Source organism: Tachypleus tridentatus, chromosome 11, assembly GCF_004210375.1.
Source record: "Tachypleus tridentatus isolate NWPU-2018 chromosome 11, ASM421037v1, whole genome shotgun sequence".
NCBI classification, from domain to species: Eukaryota; Metazoa; Arthropoda; class Merostomata; order Xiphosura; family Limulidae; genus Tachypleus; species Tachypleus tridentatus.
In genome coordinates, this window is record NC_134835.1 from 786,996 (window position 1) to 802,139 (window position 15,144).

General features: G+C 36.5%; 1 long non-coding RNA gene across 1 annotated transcript in view; it reads left to right on the forward strand.

The window, feature by feature from the left end:
* Nucleotides 1–1,263: 1,263 nt before the first annotated feature.
* LOC143231571 (uncharacterized) overlaps nucleotides 1,264–15,144 on the forward strand; it is a 38,647-nt gene continuing 24,766 nt past the window's right edge. The window contains exons 1-2 of the long non-coding RNA XR_013016985.1: nucleotides 1,264–1,729; nucleotides 3,430–3,553. This is a non-coding gene — a long non-coding RNA (uncharacterized LOC143231571). The remainder of the gene's footprint in view (nucleotides 1,730–3,429; nucleotides 3,554–15,144) is intronic.

Genomic DNA, 15,144 nt, shown 5'->3' on the forward strand with positions numbered 1-15,144 from the left:
GAATAAGATCAGCTAAAACTCAGCAAGTCACGCCTCTAATTAAAATCAATATCTCTGACATCACCCAAGCCACTTCCTTCCTAAAGAACGGAATCATTCTCTGGTTCCGTCGTTTTCGAGTCGAAGAACCCAACTTTCCAGAAAATAACATACTGCAGTGTTTTAACTGTCAGCGTTTTGGACATACGATAAACGCTTCCACCGCTAAAACACGCTGCGTTCAATGTTCAGGCGATCACACCGTCAATAACTGCCCGAAAGATGGAAACGACACCACGTACAGTAACTGTGGAGGTCAGCGCGCGGCATGTTTCCGAGGCTGCCCCAAATTTCAATTTGTTGCTGCTATCAGGGCGAAGCTCTCCAAGACTCCACGTGTACAAACCACACCAGTACCCAACAGCCAGTTTCCTACTCTAACTCTACCTCAACAAACCCCAATTGATAATCAACTGTTAATCCGCAGCATAGAAGTCGAAGAGTACAGTAAGATTGTAGTTCTACATACGCGTGTAGTATTGTACGGAAAAACGAACTTATCGAAGGAGAGCTGTAACAAAGGAAGAAAAGTAATTTATTTTTTATAAGACAGAACTTTATCCAGTAAGACGTAGGAGTTCAACTTAAGTGCCATTTCAGCATAGGAGATTAATATTAACAGGAGGAATTCGGTTTATACTGATATTCCTGAAGGAGCTCTGCCGCACGATGTCATCAACGCGGTAGAGGAAAAGTTAGGCCTCTAAGCGGTTGAGTGCCTCCAGCCGTTAGGAGGGAAAAAGATATGTTGCACGTTTTTATCGTATAACATCACAGTTAAGGGACTAAGTATCGGGTTTTTTACCTTTTTAAAGGTAAAGATTACAAGTATGTACCGGCTAGTACTAATGTGACCGTAGTTAGAATTAGGAACCTATCACACGAAGTTCCTAATGAGTATTTAGCAAGTTCCCTAATGAGTTATGGAAAAGTGTTGAATGTGATAAGAGAAATTCACGTTAACACAAGTTTTCAACGGTGCCAGAATGATACAGATCGACATGTCGACCCCGATACCCAACTTTTTGTACATCGGCCAGTTCAGGGTAATGGCAAACTACCCAGGAATGAAAAGGCTGTGTGCAAAATGTAAAGAAAACCACTTAGCGGCCAAGTGTAAAGAAATTGTGTGTCCTAAGTGCGACGGAGTCATCCACCCAGTGAATGTGAAAAAGGGTGTAAAAATGTGGAGGAGATCACCACCACAAAGTGTGTAAAAATAAATCTTTCGCTGCAGCCCTTAAATCGGGTGAGGAAAAAGATGAAGTAGAAAAAGTAGTTGAAGAAGTCGTGAAAGATGTGGTTGAGAAAGTTCTAGAAAACGAAGGTGGCAACATGGAGGTTGAAACAAGTGAATGAGGTGAAGAAATCGGGAAAAACAGACATGGAACAAAAACAAGTAACTACCAATGGGGAAAAGGATGGGAAAGTGAAACCAGCATCATAAGTTTATTCAGGAAAAGAATGGCTGATTCTAAAGAAGAAAAAAAGAAAAACAACAGCCAAACAAGTCAACAGATAAATATAAGCAAAGTAAACCGAGTATTGGGTATAGAGCTTCTTGCCAAAGACCTTCTACTGTCGGAGTCATCTTCGGACAGCGAGGAAGGTATGGAAGAAAAAACCAGAACGGTAAAGTTCACGGTCAGCAACATCGTCCGAAAAGAATACCAAGAAGTACAGAAGAAATGTAAGTAGGTAATTCCTTATGTAGTTGTAGGAGCCTCATTGTTTAATTGTAATTAGCCCTAATTTCCTTTTCTTTTTAATCCATTTCTCACTCCAGGTTTTATTATAAAATATATTTTTGATTGACTTTCAATGCAACTAAAAATAATAACTTTTAAATACTCAAGGTTTCCTAAAAATCTTAAAACAACAGATGGTAATTGATATGATGAAGAGAGATGGGGCTGACATTCTGGTGGTACAAGAATGTCATCTCAATAACGTTCATCAGATCAGACAATTTAATAAGAATCATAATGTTCTATCGTACTGGCCATTGGGAAAACCTAATGAAGCAGGCGCAGGCATTATAATAAGTAAAAATTACACAGGTAAAATTAAAGCTGTAAGACACGATTATTATGGTAGATTAACATATATAGATATAGAACATAATAGCTAGAAAATAAGATTAATTAATGTATATGCCCCAGCAGACCATACAATTACGGCAGTTTTCTATATAAAACAAACAACAACAAAACAACCCTATATACAATAACTATGTACAACGAATGGAATTATTCTAGTAGGGGATTTTAACTGTGTTAGGTTCTCGAATAGATAAAATAGGTGGTGATAGAGAAAAAATAGACCCCGGTACAAAATCGTTAAAATATATTGATGCTTTTCAACTCGGAGACATTTAGAAAAAAGATAACCCAGGTTTAACTTTATGGAGCCGTTATGGAGTGGGAAGTAGATTGGATAGATTTTGTCCAACGTTTTTTTACTCCTGAAGACAGACGGAATAACAGTCCGATAGGTAGCCCGAACAATTATGTTAGCGACAACAATTTTGTGACATTTAAAATGTAAAATAGGAGAAACTCAACAAAGAGGCAGTGGATGTTGAAAGCTTAACGTATCTCTGTTAAGGAAAGATCACGTCATAGAGAAAGTTAGCACTTTGCTGATGGAGCTCTGTGACACCACAGAATACGATGCTGACTGGTGGGAAGATTTAAAAACCAGAATAGCATCTCTGTAAAACGATAGCAAAAGACAATAGGAAAAAAATACATATAAAATAGAAAGACAGCTTACTAGTTTAGCAAGATTTTCAAATGGCGACCCAAATTTCTTAAAATCTATAGAAATCCTAAGACATGAATTAGACGACTTATATAGCGAAAGAATAGAAGGACTTAAAATAAGAACAGGTATAAGGGGTTTAAACAGTTAAGAAACTTTTAATAGTGAATTTTATAGACAGTTTAAGAACAGACTGAACAAATCCAACATAGCAGTACTAAAAATTTCAGAAGAACAGACTACCACCGACCAAAAAGAAATAGAGGAAATAATATTGAAATTTTATAAGGATCTATAAAACCTAAAATAGATGAAAGTAAGTGGGCGGAGGTTACAAAATTCCTCCCCTCCCTTCCACCATAAATAATCTTGTTAAACCGTTTGAGAAAGTATAGCGTCGGAGATTAATGCGAGGTTCAGGATGTCGTACGTGCAAATATAAAACGTGGAGAAGCATTAGCTTTACGAGTACTGAAACAACTTTGGTCAAGTAAAAGGTAAAATGTTTGTTACCGGCAATTTATGTAAGTAACAACAGCATATAGACACTTCAACCAGAAGTTATAGAAAAGTATGATACACTAATCGAGTGTCTTGTTGTTTTAGTTACCGATGCTTTGTTTTCAGGTTCTGTGCAAGTTGTTCTGTAATTATAGATGGAAATCTGTTCGGTTGCTGCTTTCTGTTTAGTCCTGAAGAATCCTGACCCTACTTCCTTATCCGACAAGAGACATTCAAGAACAACTTTCCAGTAAGTGAAAATGGTTTTATTTTTTCAGAAAGACTTATTCCATACGAAGTTTTGAATAGATAAAATGCAGATATAATGTCATTCAACGAAACTTTACTGAAACAAAATCATTCTTTTATCTTTCCAGGATATAATATTAAATCAATGCATCGAGTAAAAGATATTGCTTTACTTAATGAACACAATCTCAATATTAAATTTAAAATTTCGTGACATGCCTCCAGTACTCAATAATAAAATATTGTATCTGATATCATTTACAATAATTTCCCAACCTTTGCATTAATCCTACTTTACGTCAAACCTAACCATTCACCGGACACCAACCTATTACAGAATTTAATTACAAATCATCATCGTATAATCACATAAGATAATTTAAATTCAAAACTCCAGGATTTCTTCTGTAAAACGAATAATAGAAATGGTCGCATTCTGAAAGGTTTTGTACACGGAATGGGAACAATTTGATTTATATTAATAATGATCAATCTACAGACACGCATACCGACGACTCGCAGGATATTCTAGATTTAGCCTTAGTTACTCCAAACATCTCTTCATATTTCAAAATTTCAAGTTAATGAACATAGTGATGGTGATCACCTCTCTATTTCATTCAACTTGTATTAGAAAAATTTTACCAATATTTATTATAGATTACCGATTTATGATTTTACCAATTCCAGACAGGAAACATCTAAGTTATTTAAACAATATTTTTGAGATTTTCCATCTCATATCAATAACCCTGATACATTAGATGAAATAAACATATCCCTAAGCAAAGTAATCACAAATGCTAACGATGCTATTGTCTCTAATAGAAATCGATTTGCAGATACAAAATGTTTGCAACTAACACCTGAATTACATAAACGCATCACTAAAGACCTCCGTTTACGTAGACTATTTGTAACTCTCCCTTTGTCGCACCACTCGAGAATGATATTTAGAGATTTCTGTACTCTTTCTGCAGCGATTAGAGGATTTTTCAAGGTGCTCCAAACGGCAATGTCGCCTGCATACTGAGAGAAATAAGTGTTGGCTAGGGAAGGGGATATTGCTACCAAATATGATGTATAGTAGGGGAAAGAGTGAGCAGATCCCTGAGTTACACCTCCTGTAATATTTAATGTGTTAGAGAAGGTATTGATAACTTTAACCATGGCAGTTTTGTCTGTGAGAAAATAAGAGATCCATCTTAGGGTGGAGCTAATTCCCATAGTTTACAAACGATATCTGAGTGCATTATGTCCCACAGAATCAAATGCTTTTTGTATATCAAGGAAAACTGCAATATTTACTTGAATGTTGTTAAATGTTCTATGTATGAAGTCCATAAATCTTTTTAGATGGTGTATGGTTTACCTTCCCTTGTGGGAGGAGTTTTGTATCTTTTGGTAGGAGGTTGTGATTTTCGCAATATAATATTAGTTTGTTAGAAATGACTCTATGTAACACAAACTTTGTTCCTGGATAGTATGTGTTATTTCTTAATTGCTTATGTTGTAAAAGTACAGAAAATGGCCATTATTCCTTTCAAACTTTGTTTTATTCAGGCCTTATGTAATTAAAAATTTGCAAATTTGGCTGTTTTTACACAGAAAAAATAGGTTAATTTCCAACTCACAAAAGCAATGTGAAAACCTCAATATCAGGATAACTCAGCTTCTGTGGAACATGTAACTATCAATGTGAAAATAAAGATTTACATGTATTTATACTAAAGTTCATACAAAAATGAAGAATGTTTAGAAGTGAGTAGTTTTCCGAGATTTGCGACTGTAATGTAAATCACTTTTACGTATCAGCTCCCAAATAATCTCCCATCATGTTTTTTGTTATACTCTCTCAGTTCACAAAAGGAAAGTTTGAAGAGAAAAGTAGGTCTCTTTTCTTCCCTTTAGGCATAAGCAATAGGGAAATAACTTTCTGCTCAGGAACGAGTAAAAATTTTGTTACATCGTATAATTATTTCAATATCCTAAGAGACAGATAGCGACATGTTCTTAAGGATCACATTCCGTATTTTATCACGATCTGGAGCAGTTATTTTTGAGGGCTTTATCGTTTATTTTTATTCCATCTATTGGAATGTTCCTGTCGAATGGATTAATTTCGGTTAGGGTTATTTGTGCGTTTATGTTAATTGGGAAATGAGGATGGAAAAGATCTGGATTAGAGACAATATAATTATCGACTTCATGTTTAATTTGAGTATTAGTGTAAAAAGTCTGTATTAAAGAAAGAAGCTGTGAAATATTTCGCTAGGCCAGTTTTATCGATACCAGTTTTAGCTGATATGTTATTGTACTTGATATGATGGAGTAGTTTTTTTTTTTTGGACAGTTAAGAATTTACGTTTTTTCCAGAAATCTTTGGGCCTTTTCCTACTTTTATCAAAATGTGCAAAAAGATGACCATTTTTCTTTCAATATATTTTTCTTTTGATTAGTGCGTTTCTGTTATTGTGTCTTTTTGTTGTCGAACAAAAAAACACGAACGTCCCGTAACAGTTATTTACGGGGGTAAACTTCCCAGTTGGAGTTCATGGATATTAATATCATCTTTACCCGGCTTATAATAGAATTTTGATGTGATCATAGAGAAATTGGATTTAGTTTTCAGTCTGACATGTCTTTGTATTACTCGATTAAAATTGAAGTAGTTTCAGAGAAGAGCAAATGGAAGTGTGCAGTCATATTAAGGTAGCAGAGAGAAAGCAATCAAGGCCAGTGGCGTAAGGTTATCTGTCCTTGCATTACCAATGACGCGACTTAAAGGACGAACTTTACGGAAGAACAGAAAGAAGCAAGTCGACAAACTATTTATCAAACGTCCTGTGACCAGGGCAATGGAGTGGCCGGGATCTATAAATCCAAGTACCTTAGAGTTTGCTGTGGGGAGGAGAAGTAGAGTACTCTGCGAACTCAGTTTCATAAGACAGTGTTCTACCTATCCTGTGCCCAAAGCTGAAATGAGTAAAAATATTAACAGTGATTAATACAGCAACATAGCATGTTTATTGTTAATTTATTATGTCTTGGAGGCCACGTACATGTTGAATGAGGATATTGTCATCGTGTGTAATTTAGCAGTTAGGGAGTTACGTTTCAATGCCTTCTCATAATAATTGTAAGTTAACGTTGCTAAGGGTACAGGTAAGTTGCAAACTTCGTTCACGTAATTAATTGCAGTGAATTTGGGTAGTGTAAAAGTCATTCTTCAGACTGTTCTGTTGGAGTTGTTCTAGTAATGCTTTTTTGCATATCATGTGATTTGAGCACCATATTCAATGAGAAAGCTTTGTGAATTTTTATGGTAGCGTGAGGTGTGCATCCTTTCATTTCCTCTGATAAGTTTTAAGTGGTAAATGCTCTTGCTAACAAATTTATTTTTGACTTTGAAATGTTGTGCAGGAGAGTCATTTATCGAATGTAATGTCCAGGAATTTGTGTAGAATTCAACTTAATTGTTTTATTGCCTAATTTAAGATTTACTTTCTCAGGTTCTTGAAGTGTTTAAGTCTGCATCCGAATGCAATGGCAGTGGTTTTGTAGACTCTAAAGTCATTACACCAAATAAGGATAAAATTTAATGATTATTGTATTCTGCTGCTCTCATTGTTGGATTTCAGGTGTACATAGGGCATCCATGGTACATACCAAAATGGGGACTGCCACAGTTTGCATAGCATGTCTCTTCCTTTTGCTTGGGACATTTGGCAACGAGATATGGTCCACTGCATTGCACATATTTTGTATCGAACGTTATTCCTGGGAATTTTGTTTTGAAGTTAACTTTAATTATTTTATTGCCTAATTTAAGATTTACTTTTTCAGGTTATGATGTTTGGTTAGGCTGCACCTGAATGTAATGGCAGCGTGGATGTAAATGGACTCTACCTGCATTTAGGATAGCATTTAGTGATTCTTGTATTCAGCTCTATTTACAATTGTGGGATTTCGTGACACACTCTAGACAGCTATATCGTCGGCGTATTGTGAGAATTAGGTATATGTCAAATCTGGGAAAGGTATCTTACTGACAAATATTATGTATATGATTGAAAGGGCGATTATGGCTAAGCCTGTCATGCTCTGAGTTTCGTTGTGATGTGTGCGTGTTGGTGAATTATCATTAATATTAGTGAGTTTGTGTTTGAATGAAGTTGGCTACAATTCAGCTGGGAGTATTTGTTGTATATTCGTGAAGAATAGGTGTCGCGTTAAGGTAGCCGAGTATGATTTACATTATTAAATGTGTTAATGATTGAGTTCAGAAGTTTGTCAGGTGGAGTTTGGAAAAAAGGTATATCGCCAAGAGAAAGATATCGGGTAGTGACAGGGTCTTGAAGCTATAAAGCGTGTGTGTTTATGGTATGTGGGTGTGTTGTGGTCGATGAGGGTAATGTCTAAGTTGTGTTTATGTAAGAGTGTGATGCTTCTGATTTTGTGAGTCTTTGGCTTGTAAATGGTTTTGTAGTTAGAGAGGCGAAAGTTGGTGTTATTGGTTAGAAAAGTTTTGTTGATTTGTGATTAAGGAAGCTTTTAACTTGGTGGCTAGATCTAACAATTTTGTTTATATAATAGTGCACTTTGAATGTTAACATCATAAAAATAAGTTATTAACTAACTTGACTATTCGGAACAGTCAGGGAGTCCTTTGGTGATAAGATCACTGCGTACATCTGGTTAAATATCGCGAACCTTCAGGTGGTTGTGAGCTGCTTTGCAGACGTTCTTGAGGAACGTGAGCTTGTCGAGATTCATGTCGGCAGCAGCGAAAACGACGTCGACAATGAATGCAAAGATATAGCGTGTGCATAAAATTTGCCAGTTTTGGGGTTGTTTCTTCATGGGTGGCTGGTCTGTCCGTCTGGATTGTGACTTGGATGTAGCGTTGTAGATACGGGATTGTTGTTGGTGTGAACTTGTGGTTGGCGTTTTGTTTGGTAGGAGCTGTTGAGTTAGTGGTGGAAACTGGTCGTTATATGGTGGCCTGGGTTGTGTTTGGGGTGATTGAATACTTTTGCTCTTATTTCACTGACGAACTAAACTTGGGTCAACCATGGTACCATGCTACATGTTGGGTTTCACAATTGCCGGATTTCATGTCTTCTCTTACTTTTGGATAGTCACTAACGGTACACGCAGTCTTGGTATGGCCAAAACGCTGGCAGTTTTCACATTGCACAACGTGCGGGCCTGAAAACTTTGGCTCCATGGTTCTGACTCTGGAATCTCCTGCAGAAGGGTTGTGGCTTGTTCAGCATCCATGACTGTGATTCTTACGAGTGATGTAAATTGCTGGGACCTCTGGGTTAGAAATTACCTGCAACTGAGTTATTTTATTATTCCAAGACGGTTAAAAAATGTGGAAAGATCGTCAATCCACTGTTTGGACACAATTTCAACCTCCTACCACTTAGTCATAGAGCCCCTTCTGATCTCTCAGCTGACTTGGATATAAACAGAATTTGGAACTTTATTCAGGGAGAATTATCCCTTTCCATTTTAGTTTCTCAAACTGTACAGTGTCAACAGGATCTGCACGACTCGTGGTGTTATTTGAACTTACCTCAACAGATGGTTCGACTTGCTGGAGGTAGCAGCGCTTATCCAAGATCTGCTGAAGAGTCTTTTTTGGGTAGATATTCTGCTCAGAGAACATTGATATTCCCACAGCCTGAGTATAATACTTCCACAGCCTGAAAGGGTCGTATTTCTTCCATGGACCATATTACCCAATGATGGGTCTCTGACAACGTCCTGAGTTGTAGATTTCATTTTGCAGGTCTTGCCGCTGAAGCTGTTAGAATCTGCTGCGAATGTGAAAGTTCACCTACAGACATTTTGGAATATGACAGGCGATAGCGTGATGGTTGCTATCATCTTTTTTGCAATATTTACATTGTGCCTGGGCCAGGGAGTTATGTTTATTTGCTAGATATGTTGCAAATTCGTGCGGAAACAGGTTACATTCTATTTTTTATAAGGGAAGGGAAACAAACTCCTGTTGTGCCTATTCATTCTATACTGATGCCTGCTCTTTCTCTTTGATTGATAATTGACATCCACCAGAGCGTTATGGCTGTTACTATACTCGCAATGCGACGTAATACCACTCATGCTATACATCTAAGTGGTTGAGTGGTAGCAAGATCTGTTGCACCAGTTTCACTTTGGGTATGTGAGCTTGTGTCAGAATAGATATCATTCAATGCCTTTATTCCTGATCTTGGACAATCCTTTCCTTCATTGTCGAATAACTGCTTGTAAGCTACTATCCCCAGTTGGGGCCAAGTAGCTTTGGTTTGGCTGTTGCCTTGGCACCCCACGAATGCTGAACCATGGTTTTTATCTAACAAGTAACTTTCCATATTTTAAAAATGGTATGCTCTGTTATAGGTGTCAGCCAGGTCCCTATAAAATGCAAATACAGGGTAAAGCTGCAACTTCCTATCATATACCCATATAGCTGAGTTCTCACCATGGTTTGAAGTGTTACCATCCTTTATCTGGGGTTGATCCCCCCCTTGCCTATGGACACGTAGTGCACAGCAAATTCGCCACAGGGATTTTGGATGTTTTCCTTCACATAAGGAAGTTTATTTACAGGCTTTTCTATCTCCAGCTGTACCACTAGAAGGTACCTTCGTAGGATATTACTTTTCGGTATTGAAGCTCTAAGCTTATAGAACAGTACTATTTCAAATTAGCCAATCTTAAGTCAGTCGACGATACCGACAAATGCTGGTTGTTATTTTACATTAATGGAATCTAGATAAATGTAGAATTTTAATGGAGTCAACAGTTCCTACCAAGCGAGATGTTCTTCATTATTTGCCTTCCATAGGATCTCCAGTGCGTATAGGTTTGTATGTTTACACAATAATTATTTTCAAGTACTGAGACTTGATATCTAGGTCAAATAAAACTTCCTTGTTTTTTAGGCGCCCAGTGGGAAACCGTGAAATACAATAGAAGTTGCACTTGTTAGATCTTTTATTTGATGTGCCAGATTTTTGTATTTAAAGACTTGACTCGTATGCTTTTTAATTTATCCATACATAAGCTCGTAACGACTCGTCACATTAACGACCATTCCCTTGTTATTGGGGTGAAATATCAGATCAGGTCACTGACATTCTCTGTTTTTTGTCTCAAAGGTGGATTCTTGTAGAACCTTTCATCCCTTTATAATAAGAAACCCCTTTTATCAAATAGACATGTATTTTATTGTGACAATGTATTCTCATCGATTTCAGTTTTGGACATTGAGTGCTAAAATTACAATGTGTCTTTCGTGGCTGTGCTAAAAGATGTTTGTGACCAACTGTATCAAATACTTTACAGAGGTCCAAGAAATCCAGAATCTATGTTGCTTGGCAACCCTTATTCTTCAGACTGGATATAGAGAAATCTTTCTGCTTTAGTCTGTGCTGTCTGGAATTTATCTGCACCACCTGCTCGAGACAGTGTGCCATAATCTTGGAATGCAGCCATAACACAATGGATAAAATTGTGATAGGCCTCCAGTTTTTTAACATTGTGTAGGTTACTCCTTCATTTCGGAATGAGCATCGACTTACTATTGATTTCCATGGATTAAAACAGGACCTCAAAATTGTCGGAGATTGAACACATTAAGGAAACATCTATACCATATTTAACATGTTTTAGTAGAAATGGAAGGATGATGTTATCGGGCCCAGCAGCCTCGGTTTAATTTCATACCTTGAAGTGCTGCCGTCACTTCTTCTGATGTTATTCATTCCATAAGATTATTGATATTATTTGCCATAGGTGATAATGGACATCTGTCAAAATTGACTTGAACATTAGACTCACCATAGACCTGATTGTAGTAGTCTTTCACCTGATATTTACAGAGGATGTATTGGACAGCATCCCAGCCATCCAGTATCTCCTCTGGTAAGTGTTTACATTCGAAATTGAACATTTTTTCTAAAACCTTTTAAACGTTCAATTCTATAGAAACGTTTCTTGTAGGGTTTCCTAGCAGGTTGTGGGTTACCAATAGTTTGCTTGAAAGTTCTCCTCATTGTTTCAAGACTCTTGAGAATGGGGGAGAGGATCATCAACCCATTGTTTGGTCACGGTTTCAACCTTCTGTCACATTGATTCATTGGTTCCGTTCTGATCTCTCAGTACAAACAAAACATGGAACTTTATTGGGGAAGAACTATCCCTTCCCAAATTAGTTCCTCAACCTGTATGCTGCCAACAGGATCTCCACGACTTGTGGTGTTATTTGAACCGACCTGGACAGATGGTTTTACCTCGTGGAGGTTGAAGTGCTCAACTGAGATCTGCTTAGGAGTCTTTCAAGGTAGATGTCCCACACAGAGTATAATCGGCCCCCAAGAATATCAATATTCTACTTCCACATCTTGAAGGGTTCTTATTTCTTCCTCTGAACATATTACCTGAAAAGGGCACTCTGATGCTGTACAGACTCCTTGAGACAATATTCATTCAGCATTTCTGGTAGCATGTCGATGTTTTCTATGCTTCGATAAGCCCAACCTGGTTTTAAATTTCATTTTGCGGATCTTGCAGTCAAAGCTGTTAGAATTGGTGTGAACGTGAAAGTTCGCCAATGGAAACATTTCGGAACATTACAGACGATAGCGTGATTGCTGCTGTCATCTTTTCCACAGATGGGCTGCAAACTTGGAAAATGCCATAAACTCGTGGATTCAATGAATCAATCAATCTTGCTGCATCTCTATCTAATGGCAGAAGTTTTATGGGGTTTAGAAGGACTCCAGTCGTTACTCCATTAAAGGTTTCTTCTGTTTCTAATTGTTTGTTTAGAATGTGTAATCTCAAATTTAATATTCAACATATAAAATACTAAGTTTAGCCTTCAAGTTAAGGTACTAATAGATTCCTTGATGTCCATGTCGTTTCCTGGCATTCTGTTAATGGTTGTCAAAGCTCTATCCAAATGATGAATCGTCCTTTTCCTTTCTCCAGACAGAAGAGAAGTAAGAGACTTAGCTTTAGCAGCTATAGTTACTTTTTAAAGAATTCCACTAACTGTCGTCGTAATTATTGGCTCTCAAGAGTTTTAATAATTTTCAAGTTATCTCATTTACGATAGGTGTACGTTCCAGTATTATTAAATCTCCGACATCCTGGACCTCTTTAAATGTGAGTGACGGGAATTTGTAAAATAACCAAACAATTGTCGGTTACATAATTGTTTGAGCCTGTCGCTTGTGATGAAACATCCTTACAGTTAGTCGTTGTATTAGAAGAGTAGAAACAATCGTTTCCAGTTCCTACTCCTGAGAAACTCCAGAAGGTAAACCCATGCTCTTGCAGGTACTTATTTCTCCAAGTATCTTTAAAATGAAAGTTGTCACATACGTTTTTAAGAACATTAGCATTGCTTTTATACCTCCTAGAGCCTCCCAATTTGTCTATTACTTCCAGAATACAATTGAAATATCCTCTTAATACCACATCGTGTTGTGTGTGATAATAGGAAGTTCTTCAAAACTCTTAAAAATACCAGATCAACGATATACATGTGTAGGTGTGTAAATATCAACCAGAGTTGGCGCAAGGGTATTTGGCATCCTAGGTGAGCCCTTGGAGCCCTAGTAAGTTTTTATAAGCTAATGTAGGAACTTTGTTATTGTCCATCTGAAGTCTCGAAAAAACATTTATAATATTTATATTTTCACCTTTCGTATATTAATTCATGCAAATGACCAACTTATAATAATTCAGTGGAAAAAATGTGAATGAAATACAATTTATAAAGCTTTATTTTAAGGTAATCTCTAAATAAAGTAAGCATTTAGCTGGCTCATTTAACCTCGTAGTAGTATTATTAAATTTTTATTACATACACGGAGTGAACATGAGTCACAATATATGTATGTAGATTATATTTATTTTCAAAGAACCTTGGTAGCCTATTAGTCACCGGTAATTAAAGATCACATGGTGGAAATGTTCAGGTGCGACAACTATATAATCTTAAAGGTTCTTTAATACTACTATATTCAGTCCGTCCATGTTTGACAAATTAAATATATCAATTCTGTTTCGTACATAATTGATATTCATAGTATTTTTCTAATATTCTAGAGAATATAGTTTAAATGAATCTATATTACGTCTTATGAAGGGGAAAGTTTTATACGTGCTGTATACTGCAGATAAGCATATCTTACCCAAAAAATGGAAACATGACCGTGAGGTACTTTCACCTATATTTACTACGTGATGCAACTACAGATGTATGGTAATACAGTTCTCTCATCTCGAAAGAGAACTTGCAGACAAATAACATTATTATACATGTTACCATAACTGTACGGGATTGGCTGTACTTTAAGCCAAAGTAGATATATTGAACGAAAATTGTATTTTTTAATATTTCGAGTGAAGTCTATTTGATGCAGGTATGTGGATTTTCTGAGGCATTGTCCTTCTTGGTCATCCTTGGATGTGTCCTGCAAAACGTTATTTATAAATCTTTTACTAATTTTTATTTGTTTGCTCAGTAGCCACTTTGATCATGACATAGCACGACAATATTACTAATATTATATAATATCATTATTACTATATTATATGTAAACGCATGATTTTCCATTAAAACTTTACCTTTCGTGCTTTTGATGTGGCAAATGTGCAAACAAACTGTTTCAAGTCGAGTTTCTCAACAATTTCATGCCCTATTTCTAGAGTGAAAACCCCAACAATTCTTTCTTGTGCCATAGTTTACTGTAAATACGTTTTTATCAATTTTATTTGGGAAAAACATTGCTTACCACTAGCCACAGGGAGTGTCAAAATAATATGTAGAGCAATAAATACATTTGGAAAACTATCTGTCAGTTTTTTTACCTATAAATTTCAAAATGCCTTGTGGTGATGCACGCTTTTCGACCCGTCTTGCAATTAATTGTAATTCACTACACAAATCTGCAGTATCACTATCTTTGTCATCATCATGTTGCAAAGCTTTTTCTAGTTTTAAGCAATGTTCAGTTAGTTCCTTTGATATTGTCTACATTTTGTGGATGTCCCAAAGGAAGCCAGACAGAGAACTTGCTTGATGAATGTGTGTGAATCTTTGTTCAACTGATTGCATTGCTGCATCCAAGACTGTAAAATAAAAGTTCACTTTAAAATTTACTTGGTGTTCTGAATTGATTCATCATCTGCCTCAAACATGAACTGCTTTCTCCTTCTAATATGAAGTGGCTCTGGCTCTAATTCTAGTGATATGCCAAACTCTTCATCAAGTTCCTGTGCGTTTATTGTTTTCTCATCTTCTATATATTTCCTGCAGCTTGGAAAATACTTCGTTTCTTTCAGCTGTTCAACTGCATCATTTGTATAAAGTTCCTTCTCTTCAATTTTTTGCTAGCTATATTAATCTCGAACAGAATATTGTTCCAAACAAGCGACACAATAAACTTGAAATTGAACTTTTATTTCACGACTGCTTAAAACCGTAAAGAATTGCCAGACGATCCCGTAAGGGAGGTATCAGATTTCAGGCAAGGCACCAAGTACATTGCCTAGCTGATTACT